Genomic DNA, 20,766 nt, shown 5'->3' with positions numbered 1-20,766 from the left:
TGTAGACCAGGCTGGCCTGGAACTCAGAAATCCACCTGCCTCTGCCTCCCAAGTGCTGGGATGAAAGGTGTGCGCCACCACCACCCAGCCCAGCAAGTTCTAAGCTATTTTTGACCCTATCTCAAAAATATAAAACAGCCCAACTAACAACAACAACAAACAAAACACTAACATATTAACTAAACAAAACACTAACATATTATGTACTCATACAGTAAATGCCTATGATTCCTTTATTTGTGGTTTGTTTGTCTGTGCGCATGTTTGTGTGTGTGGTGCATACACCTCAGTGTGTCGATATGTAGAAGCCAGATGAGGCTGTTGGGTCTTTTTCTCTGTCATCCTTTGCTTCATTTCCTTCAGATTACGTCTGTAATTGATTCAGAAAATCACCGTTTTCCATTAGCTGACAGGCTAGTGAGTTCCCAAGATCCACCTGTCTTCACTTCCCAGTGCTGAGGTTACATGCATATTACAGCCATTGATACTTTTTATGAGTTCTGGGGATTTGAACTCAGATCCTCATGCTTACACAGGAAACATTGTTCCTACAAAACTATCTCCTACAAAACCATTTCTTCAGCACTATTTTTGTTTTCATTTGTGATATGACCTCATGTGACCTAGGCTAGCCTTAAGGTTCCTATAGGGTTAATAATAATGCTGGTTTGAACTTATAATCCTCCTGCCTCCATCTCTCAAGTGTTGAGCTTACAAGAGTATGCCATTATACTCTGCTTTCCATGGAGTTAATTTAAGAAATCATGTGTTCTTTTCACCAGCATAGAAAAGATATTGTTGTTTTGAGATTTTATTTTTATTTTGTGTGTATGAGTGGTTTTGCCTGGCATGCAGATGCAGTGCCCATGGAGGCCAGAAGAGGGCACTGGATCCCCTGGGACTGGAGTTACAGTCTTGAGTCACCATGTTGACACTGGCAAGTGAACCAAGGTCCTCTAAAAGAATAGCCAGTGTTCTTAAGAGCTGAGCCATCTCTCTAGCCCTGATATAGTGAATTTTTAAGGCACCTTTCTTTTTTTGAGATAGATCTTCACTATGTAGCTCTAAATGGCCTCAAACTCACAGAAATCAGTCTCCCTCTACCTTCCAAGTTCTGGAATTACAGGCATGTGCCAACACACCTGGCTATAGAGGCAAATTTTAAAATAACTTATACTTCAATTTTTGAAAAATTATCTTTACATAAATATGTAATACATACACATGGATATTTAAAGAAATGCACAATAAGAGACAATGTTGGGCTTGTAAGATGGCTCAGTGGGTTAAAAACTTGATGATCTCAGCCACTAAAAAAAGGGTGACTAGAGAGATAGCTCTGTGGTTATGAGTTTGTGCTGCTCCCAATTGCCTGTAACTCAAGCTCCAGTGGGACACAATGCCCCTGGCCTCTGAAAGTACCTGTACTCCTGTGAACAAACCCACAGACATACATGATCCTACTTTCTGAACTACTTGTTTCTTACTGTGAGAAGGTGATAAGAAAGGAAATCACCGCTGGGCAGTGGTGGCACACGCCTTTAATCCCAGCACTTGGGAGGCAGAGGCAGGCGGATTTCTGAGTTCGAGGCCAGCCTGGTCTACAGAGTGAATTCCAGGACAGTCAGGGCTACACAGAGAAACCCCGTCTCGAAAAACCAAAAAAAAAAAAAAAAAAAAAAAAAAAAGAAAAAGAAAGGAAATCACCCAGAAACTTGTGGACCAACTAGTCTAGAGTATACAGAGTGATAAAAACAAAACAGACAGACTCTGCCTCAGCGAAGTAGACAATGAGACCTGACTCCTGAGAACTGTCCTTTATCCCCCACATATCCCTAGTGGCATGTTGCCATGCAGACTTTGCGTGACGGCAGTATTTGAGGCGAAGCCTTCAAGGAAAGTCAGTCTCCTGCCTCCGCATTGTCGCCTGGTACCCCAAACTCAGAGGTAGCCCAAATATGTCCTCGTACTTGTGTGCTAGGAGCCCACCAAGATATCATTTCTTAACAGCTAGAAAAAGAAAATTGTTCTCTGACAAACAGACTCCAGCCAGACCCCCAGCCAGGCCCATGAGGCCCGAGCGTGTTCGGAGCCTGGGGGTGCTGCGCCAGTCCAGAAGAGATGGCTGCTGTTTTAGATCCAGTGTGTTTTAGACGGCCTCAGATGTACCTCGACTACTGAGCTGCCAGATTTTTCATCTCTCTCTTGCAATGATTATAAAAGCCTCATGTCATTTTTAAAGAAATACACTCAGACCTTACACCACTCGTGTCGAGTCTGTTTGTCAAAGCCGAATCCCGTGCACATCTGGCCAGAACCCATCGTCCTGCCGAGCAAGGGACCCCGTAAGAAACCCCAGTCCATGGCATTCACAAACTTGCACTTTACACAAACAGTAACAAAAAAATGGTTTAGAAAAATGAAAATGCCACTGGGAGGTGGTGGCGCACACCTTTAATCCCAGCACTTGGGAGGCAGAGGCAGGTGGATTTCTGAGTTCGAGGCCAGCCTGGTCTACAGAGTGAGTTCCAGGACAGCCAGCCAAGACTACATAGAGAAACCCTGTCTCAAAAAAACCAAAAAAAAAAAAAAGAAAAAAAAAGAAAACTGAAAATGCCAACTGTTGCTAATTCCATGAAATGAGTGTTAGGGTGATTTTTTTTTCTACTTTTACTTATTTTTTTTCATGAATTATTATTATTATTGTTGTTGTTTGTTTGTTTGTTTTTGTTTTTTTGAGACAGGGTTTCTCTGTGTAGCCCTGGCTATCCTGGAACTCACTCTGTAGACCAGGCTGGCCTCGAACTCAGAAATCCGCCTGCCTCTGCCTCCCAAGTGCTGGGATTAAAGGCGTGCGCCACCACGGCCCGGCTCATGAATTATTTTATAATGAGAAAAAAAGAGAATGCTTTTATTATAAGAAAATAGATTTAAAAAAAAAAATTCTTTAAGGACCAGTGTATGGATTCATCACACTATCTATTACTATCACCACTACTTAAGGAATAATAAGGTAGCTCATGAAGAGTAGTAATCACTAACAGTATATCAAAGTTAGTTTAACTAAATCCTCAGCTCCCTTCCTCCCTGGCCCGCACGCAGTCCAGCCTGGTTTTGAACTTACTATATAGCCAAGGATGCCCTTGAGCTCCTGATCTGCTTGCTCCTACACCTCACTCATGGGCATAAATCACCACACCTGACTTATGTGGTGTTGCAGATCAAACCCAGAGCTCCTGGCATGCCAGGCAAGCATTCTGCCACTAAAATACACACCCCACTATCTTCTTCAATGTATTTCCAGAAGTTTCCAAAATAATTTAGAGTCATTTTCACTGAAGCAAGTTTTTCATCTCTGTAGAATATATTTCCATAAACAGGATGGATGACCACGAATCAAGCCTAATTCCAAAGGATAAGCATCACTATCATCCCACTGCTTTGGCATCTCTGATGAACAGACTTGGGTACTGGAGTACACTAAGACCATGTATGCATACATGTATGTGTTTGTATATACCTATGTACACATGAAGGTCAAAGAGGGAGTTGGATCCCTCAGAGCTGGAGTTGCAGGTCCTAACTTGTTACATAGGAACTGAGATCTAAACTTCAGTTCTCATGATTGTGCTTCAAGCCCTCTTAATCACTGAACCATCTCTCTTGCCCCTACTCCCACATTTTTGGAACTTTTTTCACTCCTCAGTTACTAACTTCTGAAGACTCAAGATGAAGAAAAAAAGTTTAAAAGTTACAAGGGAAGAATTAACTGGGAATCCTAGAACTACAGGGAAAAAAAAGACAGTATATCTCAAGTATGGTGAGCAAATGGAAGCACATTATACAAAAGCAGCCGGGGACACATAACAGACGCTCTAACACATCAAAACTGGCTGTAGATGTTACCACTTTTATAAATCTTGGTGAATCATTTTTATACAAATGAAAAATATTTTTCATGGATATGGACTATGTTTTGAACTTCATTTGCCCTTCCAAAACTCAGTGCAAAAAAAAAAAAAAAAAAAAAAAAAAAAAAAAAAAAAAAAAACCACCTGCCTGCTACTGGGAATGCTTCTACCAAATGTTAATACATCTAAAACCAACCACTTCCCAAACCAGCTCCTTCTGACTGTTTTATAACTGCTAACAGACCTACCATTCATCCAAGCTTGACATTCCAAAGCCATCTTCAATTCCTTGTCCAGTGTCCACCTCTACTGAATATGGTCCCACAGGTCCTCAGATCTCCAACCTACTTTCTGTTCTCTCCAGCCAACATCATCCTGATTCGCACTACCACCACACAAGAATGTTCAGATAACTGTGAGAGGCTAACTAGTTCCTACACTCCAAGATCTTCATCCATCAAATTTATCTCATGTAAGATGTCATTTAGACACTGTAAAGACCATCAATAAGCATATGGTATACAAATGTATTACCTTAGTGTTTGATCTCACTTGAAGCTCCACTCATATATCTGCCTACTTAACGTATTTATACTTAGCCTCATTCACATCCCAAATTTGACATGTCTAAAACTGAACTCCTGATTTCTGATCTTCCGTCTAAATTCCACACCTACTCCCATTCCTCTTTATCTTTAACTCTCAACTCAGTAAGTGACACCTCTACCCATCCAGTTTCTTGAGCCAGAAACCTGGAATCATTCATGACATTTCCTTTCCCGCAACCCCCACATTCAATCTATAATTAAATGGATTCCTTCCTTGACATACTTCTCAAACACAGTCACTTCTCTCCCTCTTCTCTGCCACGGCCCTACCTGCAAAGATTTCTACTTAGTGGTACAGGCATAGCGCAGGAATTAGAACTCTTGCAGGATCCCTGAGTTGGCTATCCTAACAAACAGCACTGTAAGAACTAGGCTCCTAGACTTCATTTCTACTTTGCCTCTGGCTCGCTTAATTCTAGCCATATTGGCCTCCTTGCTGAATCTATGAACACACCAGACACAAGCATACCTTATAGCTTTTGCCCCTGCTCTTATCTCTTTGACAAACATTTTTTTTTTCTTTTTTTGGTTTTTCAGAGACAGGGTTTCTCTGTATAGCCCTGGCTGTCCTGGAACTCACTTTGTAACCAGGTTGGCCTCAAACTCAGAAATCCACCTGCCTCTGCCTCCCAAGTGCTAGCATTAAACGCGTGTGCCACCACTGCCCGGTTCAACAGAAATCTTCTTAAACATTATCTATACAGAGATTTCAAGAGGGCCTCTCTAAGTAGACCTAGGATTACAACCTAATCCTAACCCATCTCCATCTCCACAGTTTGTCTCCTAGCATCTTCTGCCTAAATTTCTCTTTCCCTTCTCTGCCAATCAACGTTCTATACTTTTTTATTCCTAGGACCTACATGGTGGAAGGAGAGAATAGCCTCTTCTGAAGTGTGCTCTGACCTCCACACACACATGTGCAAAATAAATACATAAATAAAATTTACTTAAAGTTTTAAATGTTTGAAAAATGTCGGGGCTGGAGAGATGGCTCAGCAGTTAAGAGTACCAACTGCTCATCCAGAAGTCCTGAGTTCAATTCCCAGCAACCACATGGGACAACCACATCACAACCATCTGTAATGGGATCCCATGCACTCTTCTGGTGTGTTTGAAGACAGCTACAGTGTACTCATATACATATAAACAAAACTTTAAAAAAAAGAAAAATATCAATTTGTATGTACTGTAATACATAAATGGCACATTATTAAAATAGTTTATACCAAGATTATCTCATACTTGAAAGAATAGCTGAATAGCTTAATCCCTTCAACTCTGGTGTTTGAAAATGTTAATTCCTAGAATATATTTCTAATCAAGAAACCTAAAGCATTTTATGCATTTTTAAAAAGATTTATTATTTATTATATATAAGTACACTGTAGCTGTCTTCAGACACCTAGAAGAGGGTATCAGATCTCATTACAGATGGTTGTGAGCCACCATGTGGTTGCTGGGATTTTTTTAACTCAGGACCTCCAGAAGAGCAGTTGGTGCTCTTAACCACTGAGCCATCTCTCCAGCCCCATTTTATGCACTTTTAAAATACAGCATTCCTTTTGATAATCATGTTAAGCAATTCAGAGTGACACACTAGCAATCCAGTAAGACAACACCATGATGCATTTGTGTCTCCTCCTAAGGCTGCAGTTCTCAAAGTGTGGTGTGCAGATGCCTGGCAGAGCCCTTTCAAAAAGTCTTCAAAGTCATAACTATTCAATATTAATCATAGTAAGTTGTTTAGATTTATGATTATATTGACATTGTTCTGATTACACAAAGTAATAATGAAAGTAGCATAACGTAAGGTAAGTGGTATTAAATCAGTCCTAATCTTTGAGATGTTGTCCACTGATGACTTAAAAATAAAGTCAACTGCACTAAGAATGTTCCTCCTGTTTTGTTGAGATAGGATCTCATGTAGTTCAGGCCTGACCTTCAACTAAACTCCAGATCCTCTTCCTCAACTTCCCAAATGATAGGATTACAGATGTGGGCCACCATACCTGGCTCAAGAATGTTCTTGGTGAAGTAATAAAGATAAACCCATGAATATTTTGTGAACAGAAACAGGACGTATGCAGAAAGCAGTTCTCAGTAGCCTCAAGCTCAGTGGGTTCGAGGAAAAGCACTTGTGATTGAGTTTTGAGCTCAACTATCTTCTTTTTCATGAAACACTACTTTTTCTTGGAAAAAGAACAAACTAGTTATTCAGACATAGATAGCACAGATTTTCTTAAAAATGAAGTAAGTCTGTCACATAAGGAAAACAACTGACAGTATTTGTTGCCAATGATATAATCTGAGCATTTAATGAAAAAAAATTTACAATTTTGAGTAATTGTAGCTGCTTGACAGCTTCCCAACAGTGATTTTTTTTTTCATGAAAAGAATGGTGATCATAACTAAAATGTTTTTTGAAAATAATGTTTTAGACATTAGGAGATTGGTTGAACTCAGTGAGTCAATAATTTTCCAAATGACCAGTGCCTAAGACTATTGGTAAAATCCATTCAACTTGTCCACTTGTTCCAGCTACTCAGGAAGACAGAAGGATCTCCTGAAAAGTTTGGAGCCAGGTTGGACAACACAAGATGATTTGATCTCTTTAAATAAATAACTTATTCAAATGTAAGATATATCAACATAAAGTCAATATAACAATTACATCAATATAATTTCAGATCAACAGTGGAAACTAACTTACAAGGAAACTAATATCTGTCAGTTTTATTATAATATCAAATGTACGTGATTGTCTGAAATGGCTATAAAATACCTCTCCCTTTTCTAACTGTCCTTTGAGACTACATTCCCTTCCTGTATTTCAACAAAAATAATCTATCACATCAGATTGCATATAGAAGCAAAGAGCCAGGAACATGGCTCAGTTGGTAAAAGTACTTGGCAGGAAGCCTTGACAACCCTGAGTTTGATCTCTCGAATCCATGTTAAAAAAAAAAAAAAAAAGCCCCATGGGTGACAGACATCTGTAATCCTAGTACTGAGATGGGAAGATGAGAGAATCTCCCAGTAGAATCACTCACAGGCTCCAAAGCTGGCTAAATTAAAGTATGCAACACTGCAGAAACAAATAGGCTCTTCCTCAAAAACAAGGTAGAAGGCCAAGAAATGACTTCTGAAAGTTATCTTCTGATCCTTATGTACTCACAGTAGCACATTATGTGCTCATTCATATTCTCTCTCTCTCTCATACACACACACACACACACACACACACAGCACATGCAAACAACAATAATAATAAAAGGATATAGAATCCTAGGAGTGCTCATACCTTTCATTCCAGGATTCAGGAGGCAGAGGCAGGAAGATCTGGTCTACATAGTAAATTCCAGGACAGCCACAGATAAGTAAAAAGATTGCCTCAAAAAGAAACATGCTTTTAATCCCAGCACTCAGGAGGCGGAGGCAGGCAGATCTCTGAGTTAGAGGCTAGCCTGGTCTACAGAGTGGGTTCCAGAACAGCCAAAGCTAAATAGAGAAACCCTGTTTTGAAAAACCAAACAAACAAGAGTACAGAAACAAATATAAAAATTTCATTTATCTGTCTTCTATTAAGCTAGACATTAAAGGGACTTACAACCAAACTTACTAATTTTTCAAGTTTTTTGTTTATTTGGTTGGTTGATTTGGTTTTTTGAGACAGAGTTTCTCTGTGTAGCCCTGGATGTCTTGAAACTCACTCTGCAAACCAGGCTGGCCTTGAATTCACAGAAATCTCCCTGTCTCTTGCCTCCCAAGTGCTGGGATTAAAGGTATGTACCACTGCCACTTGGCTCTATTTTTTTAAAAATACTACTTAGTTTAATTCAAGATGAGGACTTCAGTTTGTTTATTTTGAGGCAGAGTCTCACTGTGTAGTCCTGCCTGGCTTAGAACTTACTACACAGACCAAGCTGACCTCAAATTCAAGAGATCCACCTGCTTGAGTGCTGGGATTAAAGGCATTCCTCCCTACGCCTGGTGTCATGACTTTATCTTTTAAGTTAAAAACAAAAAAAAAAAAACCAAAAACAAAAAAAAAACTTAAAACATTTTTCTTAATGTTTTCTTTTTTAATATATTTTCTTTTTTAAAATATGTATTTAGAGTGTGCACACTATGACACTAAGAACTTTAAGATTGTAGGAAGTCCTAAGATTCATCATTATTCAAAGAAAATCTGTCTCTAATTCCAGCCATTCCCCACATTTCTATTTATATCAAACTTCCCCTTCCCCATAAACAACTGGAGTTGAACCTGGGGCACATATGTGGCCCATGGGAAATCAAGCCTTGGCCTGACCCAATCAGACCTCCCTTAGGAATCTGAATTAAGCTGCATGGAAACTGAAGGTTATTTATAGAGCACCAAAATCTATCAGTTCTTATTGCTGAAGTCCACGCAACTGTTTTGGTTCCAGGACTTTCGGAATTCTAGCTGTTTAGCTTTCGTTGTGCTATACAGCTGCTATATACCTTTTTGATAATCTCTTTGTTTAAGTAAGTTCCATTTCCTTATTATCAGGGTTTTAACACTACTGGGCAGGGTGACTCATACTTGTAATCCCAGCATTTAGGAAGTTGAGGAGGATTGCCACAAATTAGAAGCCAGTCTGAGGTAAACTGAGATCATATCTCAAAAATAACAGCAGAAAGAGAGAAAGACACATAGACAGATGGGGAGGGGGGTGGGGGGCCTTTAATACCATCAAGTTCAATACCAATGCCAATACCAAAACTGTTTTATTGGTGTCTTTATACAATCACAACAGGTCACTTTCCAAGTAAAGATCTTATCTCTATATAAAAATAAAAACCACACAAACAAAACAAAAAAGAGTTGAAATTATAGACTGATTCAGAACAGTTATTAGTTACTTGATACGGAAGCAAGGCTTAATTTTTCCTCCTTTTGGAGGTCATGATATATCACATGAACATATTTCTTTTTTTCCCCCCCTTAGGGTTTTTTGTTTTGTTTTGTTTTTGTTTGTTTGTTTGTTTGTTTGTTTGTTTTGGTTTTTTGAGACAGGGTTTCTCTGTGTAGCTCTGGCTGTCCTGGAATTCACTCTGTAGACCAGCACATGAACATATTTCAATGGCAAATGACTACGTTAAAATGTATCAACCAACCAGACAGGGTTTTTTTTTCAAGGAGCTTGATGAACATAAAAAGGAGACACTGAGCCTTGCTTATCAGACAAGAACAATTATTGTTAAGTCTCTGATAAGGAAAGCAGTACAGTAATAGCACAAGAAGGCCAGCCAGCCAATGGCACAGCATAAGACAGGCCAGACAGCCAATGGCACAGCACAAGACAGGCCAAACAGCCAATGGCACAGCATAAGACAGGCAAGACAGCCAATGGCACAGCACAAGACAGGCCAAACAGCCAATGGCACAGCATAAGACAGGCCAGACAGCCAATGGCACATAAAGAGACCAAAGAGAAAACCCTCATATACACAAACACAAATGACATTTTAACAAGAGTAGGAAACAACTGGATTATCCAAAACATGGGGCTGGGTCATTGAGTTATTCTCATGGAAAAGTAGATCCATGTTTTAAGGTTTTCTTATAGGAAAAAAGTTTATGCTTTCCCACACTGAATATCAAAATAAATTGACAGTAGAGACCTATATGTAAAAAGCAAAACTATAAACACATATGAGAAAATAAGACTTAACTATTACCCTAATATAATAAAATTCCTTCTGTAAAGCAAAAACAAACACAGAGAACAGAACAAAACAAAACAAACAAACAAACAAAAAAAAAAAAACAGGTATGGTAGCATATGACTACAAACCTAGTACTAGGGAAGCAGAAAAATCACAAGTTTGTAGCCAGACTAGGTTACATCAAAAGGACAACAAAATAGGTCTGATATAGTTTATACTGGTCATGAAGAATCACACTTGTAATCTAGACTCTAACACTTAAGAGAGAAATGAAGGAGGATCATGAGTTTCAAGCCAGCCCAGCTACAGAGTGAAACTCAGTCCCAAAAACAAACCTTGGGAACTGAAGAAATGGCTCATCAGTTAAAAGCACATACTACTCTTCCAGAGAACCAGAATTCAGTTTCCACATCACGTGGCTCAAAACCACCAGTAACTCTAGCTCCAAGGGATGTGATGCCCTCTTCTGGTCTGCATGGCCACCCACATACTCATAGTGCACAGACACATACACATAAATAAACAACATAATGAATCTTTTAAAAATTAAAGATAAATAAAATAAAACTTACAACTCAACTTCAATAAAAGATAAAGCTAAAAAAAGAATTCAACAACACCTGTTAGGATGCCAGTATCAAAGAAGAAAAAAAGTGTTGGTAAGGATGTGGAGAATTTGGAACGTCTGTGTTGATGGGAATGTAAAATGGTACAGGCACCATGAAAAATGGAACAAAGGATCTTGAAAAAGAAATCAAAAATAGAATTACCATATGATCTAGGAATTCTAACTCTAGATCTATACACTAAAAAATTGAAACAAGCTGGGCAGTGGTGGCGCACACCTTTAATCCCAGCACTTGGGAGGCAGAGGCAGGTGGATTTCTGAGTTCGAGGCCAGCCTGGTCTACAGAGTGAGTTCCAGGACAGCCAGAGCTATACAGAGAAACCCTGTCTCGAAAAACAAAAAAAATTGAAACCAACATTTTAAAGAGAAGATTGTATACCTATTATTCACAGCATTTTTAATTTAGATTCTAAAAATCAACATAACAATGTCAGGCAAAGGGGCTGGAGAAATAAATGGCTTACCTGTTAAGAGCATTGGTTGCTTTTCCAGAGACCCAGCATTTGGGTCCCAGCACCCAATGGCAACCTACAACTATCTGTCATTTCTTCTCCAAGTGATCCAAAACCCTCTCCTGGCCTCTGTGGATACATGTGCACACGCACACTTGTAGGCAAACACTCAAACATAAACTAAAAATAAATAAGTCTTTTTAATAAAAGACTTTTTTTTAAAGGCTGGGAATGGCTCAGGCTAATAATAATCTCAGTGCTGGGAAGGTTAAAGGCATCCTTGGGGAAGCTTGCTGGTCAATCTATACCAATTGCTAAGCTCCAGGCCAATAAGAGACATGTCTCAAAGAACTTGGTCAGTGTTCTGGGAATGATACCCAAAGTTGCCCCCTGGCCTTTACACACATACATACACATATAAGAAGCTATTTTATATAACTGGGTGATGGTATATGATGGCATTATTTTTTATACTTTTCTACATGTTTAAAGTAGATCATATTTAAGATTATTTCTTATTTTGAGGTAGTGAATATGAGTGCATGTAGAGGTAAAAGTCAACGTCAGGTGTCTTCTTCAATCATTTTCCCTTGTGTTTTGAGACAGGCTCTTTCACTGACCCTGGAGTTCACTGACTAGACTGTCAAGCTCCAGGAATACTCCCATCTCTGCCTCCTGGCACTGGTTTTATGGGTATGAGGTACCATGTTGGCTTTTTATGGGTTCTAGAGATCTCAATTCAATTCATCAATTGAGTTCCCTCAGTTGTGTATGTGTATGTGTTTTTAAAGATTTACTTATTTTATGTATGTGAGTGCACTGTCACTCTCTTAAGACACACCAGAAGAGGGCGTCAGATCTCATTACAGATGGTTGTGAGCCACCATGTGGTTGCTGGGAATTGAACTCAGGACCTCTGGAAGAGCAGTCAGTGCTCTCCAGCCCCCATTTTTTGTGTTCTTAAGGCAGGATCTCACTGTGTGGCCTTGTCTGCCCTAAACCTCCACACATAGACCAGACTGGCCTTGAATAGAGCAGTACTATGCTGCTTCTACAAGTACTGGAACTACAGGTGTGCACCAGTACACCCAACTTACAATTTAAAACTTAAGGCCAGCAGTATAAATGATGTTCAACATTGAAAAGCTTATTTTTATTTATAGCAAACTTCTACATGGCTGCCTTTTTATAAGTATCAGGTAAAAGAATATATATATCTCAATTTAGGGAGATAAATAATTACAAGTACATTTTCCCTCTTACAAATACAAAGCAGATCTGCAGACAGGAGAAATTAGAACTTTTTTGAAAAACTGTGTAAGCCCTCTCCAAGATAGCTGGTGATAGCAGGAAAATTTATGTCAACAGCTTCTTAGGACAGTCAAGAATAATGGTCATTGTATCAAGGACGACTCACTATTCGTTAATATCTACTCTTGCGATCTGTATCCAGCTCCAATAAAGCTCCATGACCAGCTTTGCCATACAGAGAGAACACCTTTGCAGCTTCTGGCCAATTCTATGAAAATTGACTATTACATCTAAGAGATGGTTCAAGTTGGTAAAAGCACTTGCTGTCAAGCCTGACAACCTGAATTTCATCCCTGAGACCCACATGTTAGAGAGAACCAACTCTTGGAAGTTATACTCTGACCTCCACACGTGCCGTGTGGTACACATGTAATCTGATATGCACATGTTTATGCACACACATACAAAATAAATAAATTCAAAAATATATAGAATATGACTATAGTAATAAGAATAATGGCCCAGGTGTTCCTTCAAAACTCTATGAAGTATTTTCCTGTAATGGGAGCTAGATAAATACAAAAGTGAAAGAAGGAACTGGATCCAATTTATTGGCGAATATGTCCACAGAGCCTTGCAGAGTAATTTTACCATGCCTGAAAACAAACACAAGAAACAGGTGGGCTTCCTCAAATACACACATGGAATGTAATGTGGAGCCAGTATTGTTATGAAATCAGACTGAGAATAAATAACCTTATAAATATGACAAGATGGTAAAGAGAACTTGGGAAATGAATTTCAGATAGGTATCAGAATATTGTTATTGTCTGGCTCTGAGTAACATAAAATTATTCAGAGTATCACTGCATAGGAAGCATCTCATTAAACATTTTCTACTAAGGCAAGAATTAGTCTAGATCCTAAGACCAGCTACAAATTAGCCTTCATTAGTGTGATGGAGTTGCAAAAAGCACTCAGATGAGCAGAGATTTTTCCTAAGTCTACAGTACACAGTATCACAGGGTGCAGCAATGTCCTAGACCCTGAGTTAAGACAACTGGGAATCAAAGGTCATGGTTTGGCTGAAAAATTTCCCTAATTAAGAACAATTTGTCTTGCTCCTTTTTAAAGATGAAAATCTAATGATAATGAAAAATATATGCTGTAACAGCAGAATCTTACATAACATTCATGTAGAGAAAAAAAATGTGAAAATTTTAAAAGAAATGCTTTAAATAAGGAAAAGGAAAGAAAAGCAAATACTTATACATATCCTCACAAAGACTTCTTTTATATAATGTTAGAACACCACATGCTCCAAAAAGCTTGTGTGACATACTCCCTATGTAGCTAATGGATGCCTTAAACTTCTGATCCTCCTGCTCTGACCTCCCAAATACTTGGACCATAGATGTGAGACAGCAAGCCCAGTTTAGGTAGTGCTAGGAATCTAATCCAGGGCTTCCTGCCTGCTAGGTAAGCACTCTAAGAACTGAGCCACATCCCAGCTCTCATTTCCTCTTATATTTTACCCCAGAAAAAAAGCAACACTGCAACACTGCCCTCAAAGCGAGGGTGGTGGGGCTTGGAGGGGGGAGAGAGGGAGAGAGAGGGAGAGAGAAAGGCTTCAATATTTTCTAAAGCCAACTTTATGTTTATGTGGGAAGTAGCAATGCTGTCACTTAGGACACTACCTATCTTTCACAAAGAATATTCAAAACAAAGAAGTTATGAGTTCCAAGATCTAGATCCTAGCAATGCCAGCAGCACAGAGTGTCAAACACTGGGTATACAGAGTTAAAATAAAGGCAACTTTGTTTTTCATAAGTTAGCTGCAGAGCCCCATAAGGGACTTGAACAACCTAATTTACTAGAAGAAAACTGTAGAAAGGTAAAGTGTTGGGGCTGGAGCGCTGGTTCACTGGCTAAGAACACTGCTGTTCCTCTAGAGGACCCGTTCAATTCCCAGCACCCACGGAGCAGTTCATAACTGTTTAAAGCATTTCTTCTCCTAGCCTTCAAGGGCACTACATTCACACAGTGCACAAACAGACATCCAAGCCAAACACCATGCACATAAAATAAAAATAGGGTTAAAATTTTAAAAAGATAAAAAGAAAGGTAAAGCAAGGGCTGCACATCTGGGACAGAAAAAAATACAGTCAGAAACTTCTTGTGCCAGAAAGCAAGAATGCACTCATATTGCTGAGCTGAGAGGACTCCAGAGGCAAAAGAGAAAACATCTTGTGCATCATAAAGAATGTTGTAACTGTTGGTAAGACACAATACATTAAAATGCAAATGATACTAACAGAAAAAGAAACCATTCATTTGCTACCAGTGAAGATGACAACTTGAGCTACGGGGATAACCCGAGGCAGAGTACGGACTTGCCTCTCATGTTCCAGGCCTTAAATAAATCCCTAGGACTGGTGTTTGTCTGGAGCCTTTCTAAACCGCCTATTAATTATACCACCTCCTTACTCAGAAAACATTAAATTGAAAGAAAGAGTCACCTCAACCTTTTATTGTAGAACTATAATTTACTTCTAACTGAGAAGGGAAAGTTTTATAGAAAATAAAAAACTAGCCAAAGGAAAAGGATGGCAGAATTTTTAAATCACCATTTTACAACTACTTAACTGAGAAAGAGAAGGCCATCACATTAGGAGAAAGGCTACTAGAAAGTAACAGTAGCCAGAGTGGGACCATTCTAAAGATTATCTGCTGGTTATAGAAGGAGGAAATTGCACTGAAAAGTCCGAGCTTCATCACCTTAAAACATGCAACTGTATAACACCAACAGAGCCTCTAGTGCTGTTTCTCCTGAGACTGTTTTACAGGAATCTAACTAAGTCTTTAGGTCTCAGTATCGTCTTATACCGATAAAAGAACAAATTATTGAAACCAAAAAAATAATCAGAAACTTCTAAGAGATGATACACACCAGAACACAAATGGCCTAGTCTCTTCAAAAAAGCAAAAGACACTGATCCTGAGTATCTTCAAACAGTTCTGAAACTAAATAGACGTCTTTGAAGAAGAAAAATACAAACAATGGTAGGTACAGGGGTGCTCGCCTTTGATTCCAGGACAGGAGGGGCAGAGGCAGATGCTCTCTATGAATTTGAGGCCAGCTTGGTCTACAGAGTGAACTCTCTAGGCCAGCCAGGACTACACCTTGTCTCAAAATATAAAATAAAGTTTTAAATTACTCAAATTGCCTTGTGACAAACATTGTAAGAACTGAGTAAGACAATGTATTTCATCTAAAGGGTAAAGTATATCTGAAATATAAAAAAAGTTTGAATATTATACATCCTAACATGTATAGCATGTATGTTTTATAATACAGCAAGTATGAACAATTAAAGTGGTAGATAGAAGGGTAATAACTGTACCTTTCTACTTTTCTGTATGTTTGAACATTCAGTAGTTGAAGAAAGACTAACAACACACATCTCAGCACATGCTTCCTTCAGAGAGCCCTCCTGAACTAACTTTCAGCCCTTTGTCACTCCTCTCAGGTCTTCTCAGAGCAGAACACAAGCATAGTATTATTTACTTTTATTTTCTGACTCTTATTTCACATAGTCAGTACATCCAGTAAGATCACAATCTCCTTCTGGCACAGACATCTCTTCATTCACTCACTCATTCCTTTGGGGGGGAGGCTGGGTCTGGGAGGGGGGTCTTACTATGAAGATCTGGCTGGCCTTAAACCCACATCGATCTGCCTGCTTCTGCCTCTTGAGTACTGGGATTAAATGTGTGCTCCACCATACCCAGCCTTTTCTCTTTCTTTACAGCTCATAATAAGGTATTCTGCAGTCAGAAGACTGCTAAGACCAACATTCTGGTGGAGAAAATAGACAGTAAAGTATCTTAGCCACCTTTTCAACTCAACAAAAAGCAGTTCACTTGTCTTAGCTCATAGCTACCAAAATGATATCACAAAACATTACATAAGCTTTTGGAGTTCCGCACAAAGAAACTAGAACTGAGAGCGAAGATGAGGAAACTGGAATCCAGGCCTCAATAGGCCTTCCTAGAACGGCCATGGCTTTGCTGTTACCCAAGCATATGACTTTGTTCCTATGGCATCACTCTTTCATGGAAGAGTATCCGCTAAGACTCTTGACATACAAAACTGTGAGTTTGTCCTCAGTGTAATGAAATTTATGAAACTATATGAGCTTAAAATCTCAGAGAAAACACTGCATAAGATTTTTAAATTATGAGAGTGTAGATTAGGAAACAAGATGAGCTGTTGGCAATAATATAAATTCATACACCTCTGTGGAAAACAACTCAACACTGCCAACATTAAAAATGCGTACACCCATTGATCTGGTACATTCACAAAAAAAAAAAAATTATTCCACTAGATACCAGTACACATAAAAAAATGAATTCTAGAGACTGGTAAGATGGCTCAGCAGATAAGAGCACCGACTGCTCTTCCGAAGGTACTGAGTTCAATTCCCAGCAACCACATGGTGGCTCACAACCATCTGTAATGAGATCTGACGCCCTCTTCTGGTGCGTCTGAAGACAGCTATAGTGTACTTATTTATAATAATAAATAAATCTTAAAAAAAAGTGAATTCTGGTTCTGAAAACCTAATGCTTACTAAGAACTCATTGAACAATGGCATATCATATACAGTATAACCCTTGTCACTTTTTAAAAGGAGATACTACACATACTATATGAAATGATCACCAAGATAAACTGAGTGAAAAAAATAAATGTACAGAGTGTCTTATCATTTGTGAAAAACAGACACCAAGAATCTATATGCATTTGTGCTATGCAGACTCTGGAAGGAGGAGATGCTGCCTTTCAGAAGGTAACTTGACAGACAGAAGGACCATGGAAGGGTTTTCATTCTCATTGTGGATCTTTTGGACTTTTTTTTAACATCTGTATTACCTTTTTTTTTTTTTTTTGGTTTTTCGAGACAGGGTTTCCTCTGTGTAGCCCTGGCTGTCCTGGAACTCACTCTGTAGACCAGGTTGGCCTCGAACTCAGAAATCCACCTGCCTCTGCCTCCCAAGTGCTGGGATTAAAGGTGTGTGCCACCACCGCCCAGCTTACCTTTTATTTTTAAACAAATTTCTGCACCAATATGAATTAACAACTTACCTTAATCCTAAAAGCGTCCCATGCTTTTGTATCATAAAAAACTTAAATAAGGCTTTCAGTGAATTCAGAGCTAAAATGTTTCCAGATAAGAACAAAGCATCCAAGATGAAGAACGCCTACCCGGGGATTACTTCATTAGCTTCACTCCTAGATTTTACAACAGCCTGATTCAGGCGAGGAGGTGCACCCCATAAAGTGTTCCCAACTACCACACTAGTCACTGTAAAAACTCTTTTAAGAGGTGTAGTCACCAAAATTCCAAAAGGACGCCAAGTGTCCTGATCCTAAATGTGGAGTTGACACAATAACTTATACTAACATACTACTGGGGATACTGGGGTAGAGGAGTGTGGGGGGAGATATCCAGCTCTTTCCAAACACAGGATGATATATGTGCTCCTGCCCCCACCCCTGTGCTGTTTCTGTGTCATCTCTTGGTTCCAAGTGCAACATGGCAACCGGAAACAGCACAATAGACGGCTGAACGACATAAAGCCCAGTGTTAAATGAGGAAGTAAAAAGTGTATATCTACTTTAAAGGCCAAGAACATAAAGTTCTGGGGTTAAAATGCCAACCAAAATACGTCTTGTGAGAATACCAAAGAAAGAACACAAAGGAAAGGGAATTTCAAAACAAGGCTGATTCATGTCCCACTCCCAAGAGTCTGAGACATGAGGTTAGCCAGCAACTGAAAAACAGAAGATGCCCCTCCCTTTCCCATTCTCTCTACCCAACAACAATTTAGCTATTCATTTCAATACAATTCAGCAAACTTTTCTGGTAGAAAGTGTTTTTCTTTGGGACCAAATGTACACCTAGCACTCGGGAGGCAGAGGTAAGCAGATCTCTGTGAATACAGTCTTGAGACCATCTTGGTCTTCATAGGGAATTCCTGGCCAGCCATGGTTACACAAGAACTTGACTGTGTGAAAAATAAAAATAAAAATAAAACCTTTTTCCCTCTATGGTAGAGCTAAGACAAAGTTTCTAAGAGGGATAGCACAGCAGCAAACTAAAGAAGCAAGTATAGTCTTGTCAGCTAAAACCCTGGGTCCTAAGTCACTGAATATTTTTGTAAAGTTCCTCATTTTAATTTTTTGGGACTTGCCAATATGAGAGAATTATTGCTCAAATTATTTGAAACTAATACTTCTGGACAAATTGTTTGTTTCTGATTGCTCCCGTTTTCATATGGAACAGAATGTACAACTAAACTGTACAACTAAATGTATAACTAAACTGAAACACTATGGAAGAACTTTCACACACACACACACACACACACACACACACACACACACACACGCAAAGAACCAAATAGGTCACACGAAATCAAAGGGCTGAAATGAAAGGTACTGATGTCTTGATTTCCGTTTTGCTGTTACACAAGCCTTAAACTGTGTGTGGCACTTATCCCTTCCTTATCTACTCTGTAAAGGCAACTCGGAACTTTACTAAAGAGAAATTCCCACCTTAGTTTCTCTTTTATGGGCCTTTTTTAACAAGTCCTTTTTAACAACACTATCAAAATCCCCTGCCAGGATAAACGAACGAGTTGGACTTACTCCTAAACTTAGGGGAAGTTTGTAGTAAGGTTTCAGCATGACGACGGGAGTGGTGGAAAGGGAAGTAATTCTAGAACTAGAAGTTGCAGTCAGTTTCAAAAAGAGGGGTCAGCGTGGGACACGTTGGCTCTAGGAGGCGTTGGTAGCCTGGGAGTCTCTAGGGCAACACCAGATGCAAATAGTGCTTTGTCCTTAAATCCCTCGCATAATTTAAATTCTCCCTCTCGGATCGGAGCGACAAGCTCACCATTGGGTGGCAAGTCTAGTGAAGAAGGCGGGCTCGTGGTCAAGGGGCTCTTTATCCCGCAGGTCCCTGCAAAACAGCAATGCGCATGCGTCCTGAAGCAGCGACCAGGCACCCCGAGCTCCTTCACATTCGAGCATGCGCAGTTCCCCATCTCGCCGCAGGCGACAGCTCACTATTTGGCAAGGGGGATGGGGTTGAGGATATGATGGTGAGGGAGGCAGGAGGCAGGGGGCGCGTTTGTGTTTCCAGACTGCTTGAGGTAGGAAGAGCGGGCGGCTGACTAGGTCTGGCTTCCTCAGGCCATGAAACCAACATAGGAAAGGGGGCAGAGAATAGTACATTAGGGAAAGTGTGTGTTGGGGGGTTTAGTCACTTCTCAAGGAAAACCCCCGCACCCCGGCAGGCCAACCCCCTTCTTCGACTCTTGACACACACACATACACACACACACTCACCTGAGAACGGCGGCGACAGCTGCTGGTCCCTGTCCCCCTGCGCTCGCCTCATACTGCCCGCAACATCCGGGACCTGCGGGACCGCCGATACACAAATACACTCTTGGAGCGCGCACACACATACAAACACACACACACACACATACACACACACACACACACCACACACACACACACACACACTCACACACACATACACACACACACACACACACACACACATACACACCGACACACACCGGCCTGGGCGTCCTGTCGTCAGCACGTCGACGCAGCGAGCGCGTACCCGCCGGGCCCCACCCCGCGCGGCCTCCTCCCCCGGCTTCCCGCCCCGCCCCACCCCGCCCCGCCCCGTCCGGCCCCGCCCCGCCCCGCCCCGGACTCTCCTGCTCCTCCTCTTTTAAGACTCCGCCTACCTTCCCTAGTGCGCAAGCGTCGCGAGGTGGTGCCAGGGCCCGGGGATTTGAGCAGAAGGCGGGGCCTGAGTGGAAAGAGGCGGGAACTCGGAGTGGGGTCGCGTGCTGCGCGCCGAAGTTCGCGCTGAGGTGCGAGGCCAGAATAGAGGAAGGAAGCTGAGAGATCCAGGGACCGGGTGGGTGGAGCAGCAACAGGCTTTTCCCAACTGAAACCTAGATGTGCAGTTTGTGGATTACCGATGATTTGGCTCTCACTTTCTTTTTTAGGCAACTCTCAGCTAAAAAACTTTTTAAAGAACATGTTTTTTTGTTTGTTTTATTTTTTTTTTTTTAAGATAGGGTTTTGCTATGTAGGATTGGCTGACCTAGCAGATTTCTTTGTTGAT

The 20,766-nt window shown here is 40.3% G+C and overlaps 1 protein-coding gene across 1 annotated transcript in view; it reads right to left on the bottom strand.

Annotated features, from left to right (window-relative positions):
* Spop (speckle type BTB/POZ protein) overlaps positions 1–20,187 on the bottom strand; it is a gene marked incomplete at its 3' end in the record, with an annotated part of 79,066 nt that extends 58,879 nt beyond the window's left edge. The window contains exon 1 of the mRNA XM_031355077.1: positions 19,965–20,187. The remainder of the gene's footprint in view (positions 1–19,964) is intronic.
* Positions 20,188–20,766: the final 579 nt, after the last annotated feature.

The sequence above is a fragment of the Mastomys coucha genome, unplaced genomic scaffold, assembly GCF_008632895.1.
Source record: "Mastomys coucha isolate ucsf_1 unplaced genomic scaffold, UCSF_Mcou_1 pScaffold5, whole genome shotgun sequence".
Taxonomy (NCBI): Eukaryota; Metazoa; Chordata; class Mammalia; order Rodentia; family Muridae; genus Mastomys; species Mastomys coucha.
This window is presented reverse-complemented; position numbering and strand designations above follow the sequence as displayed.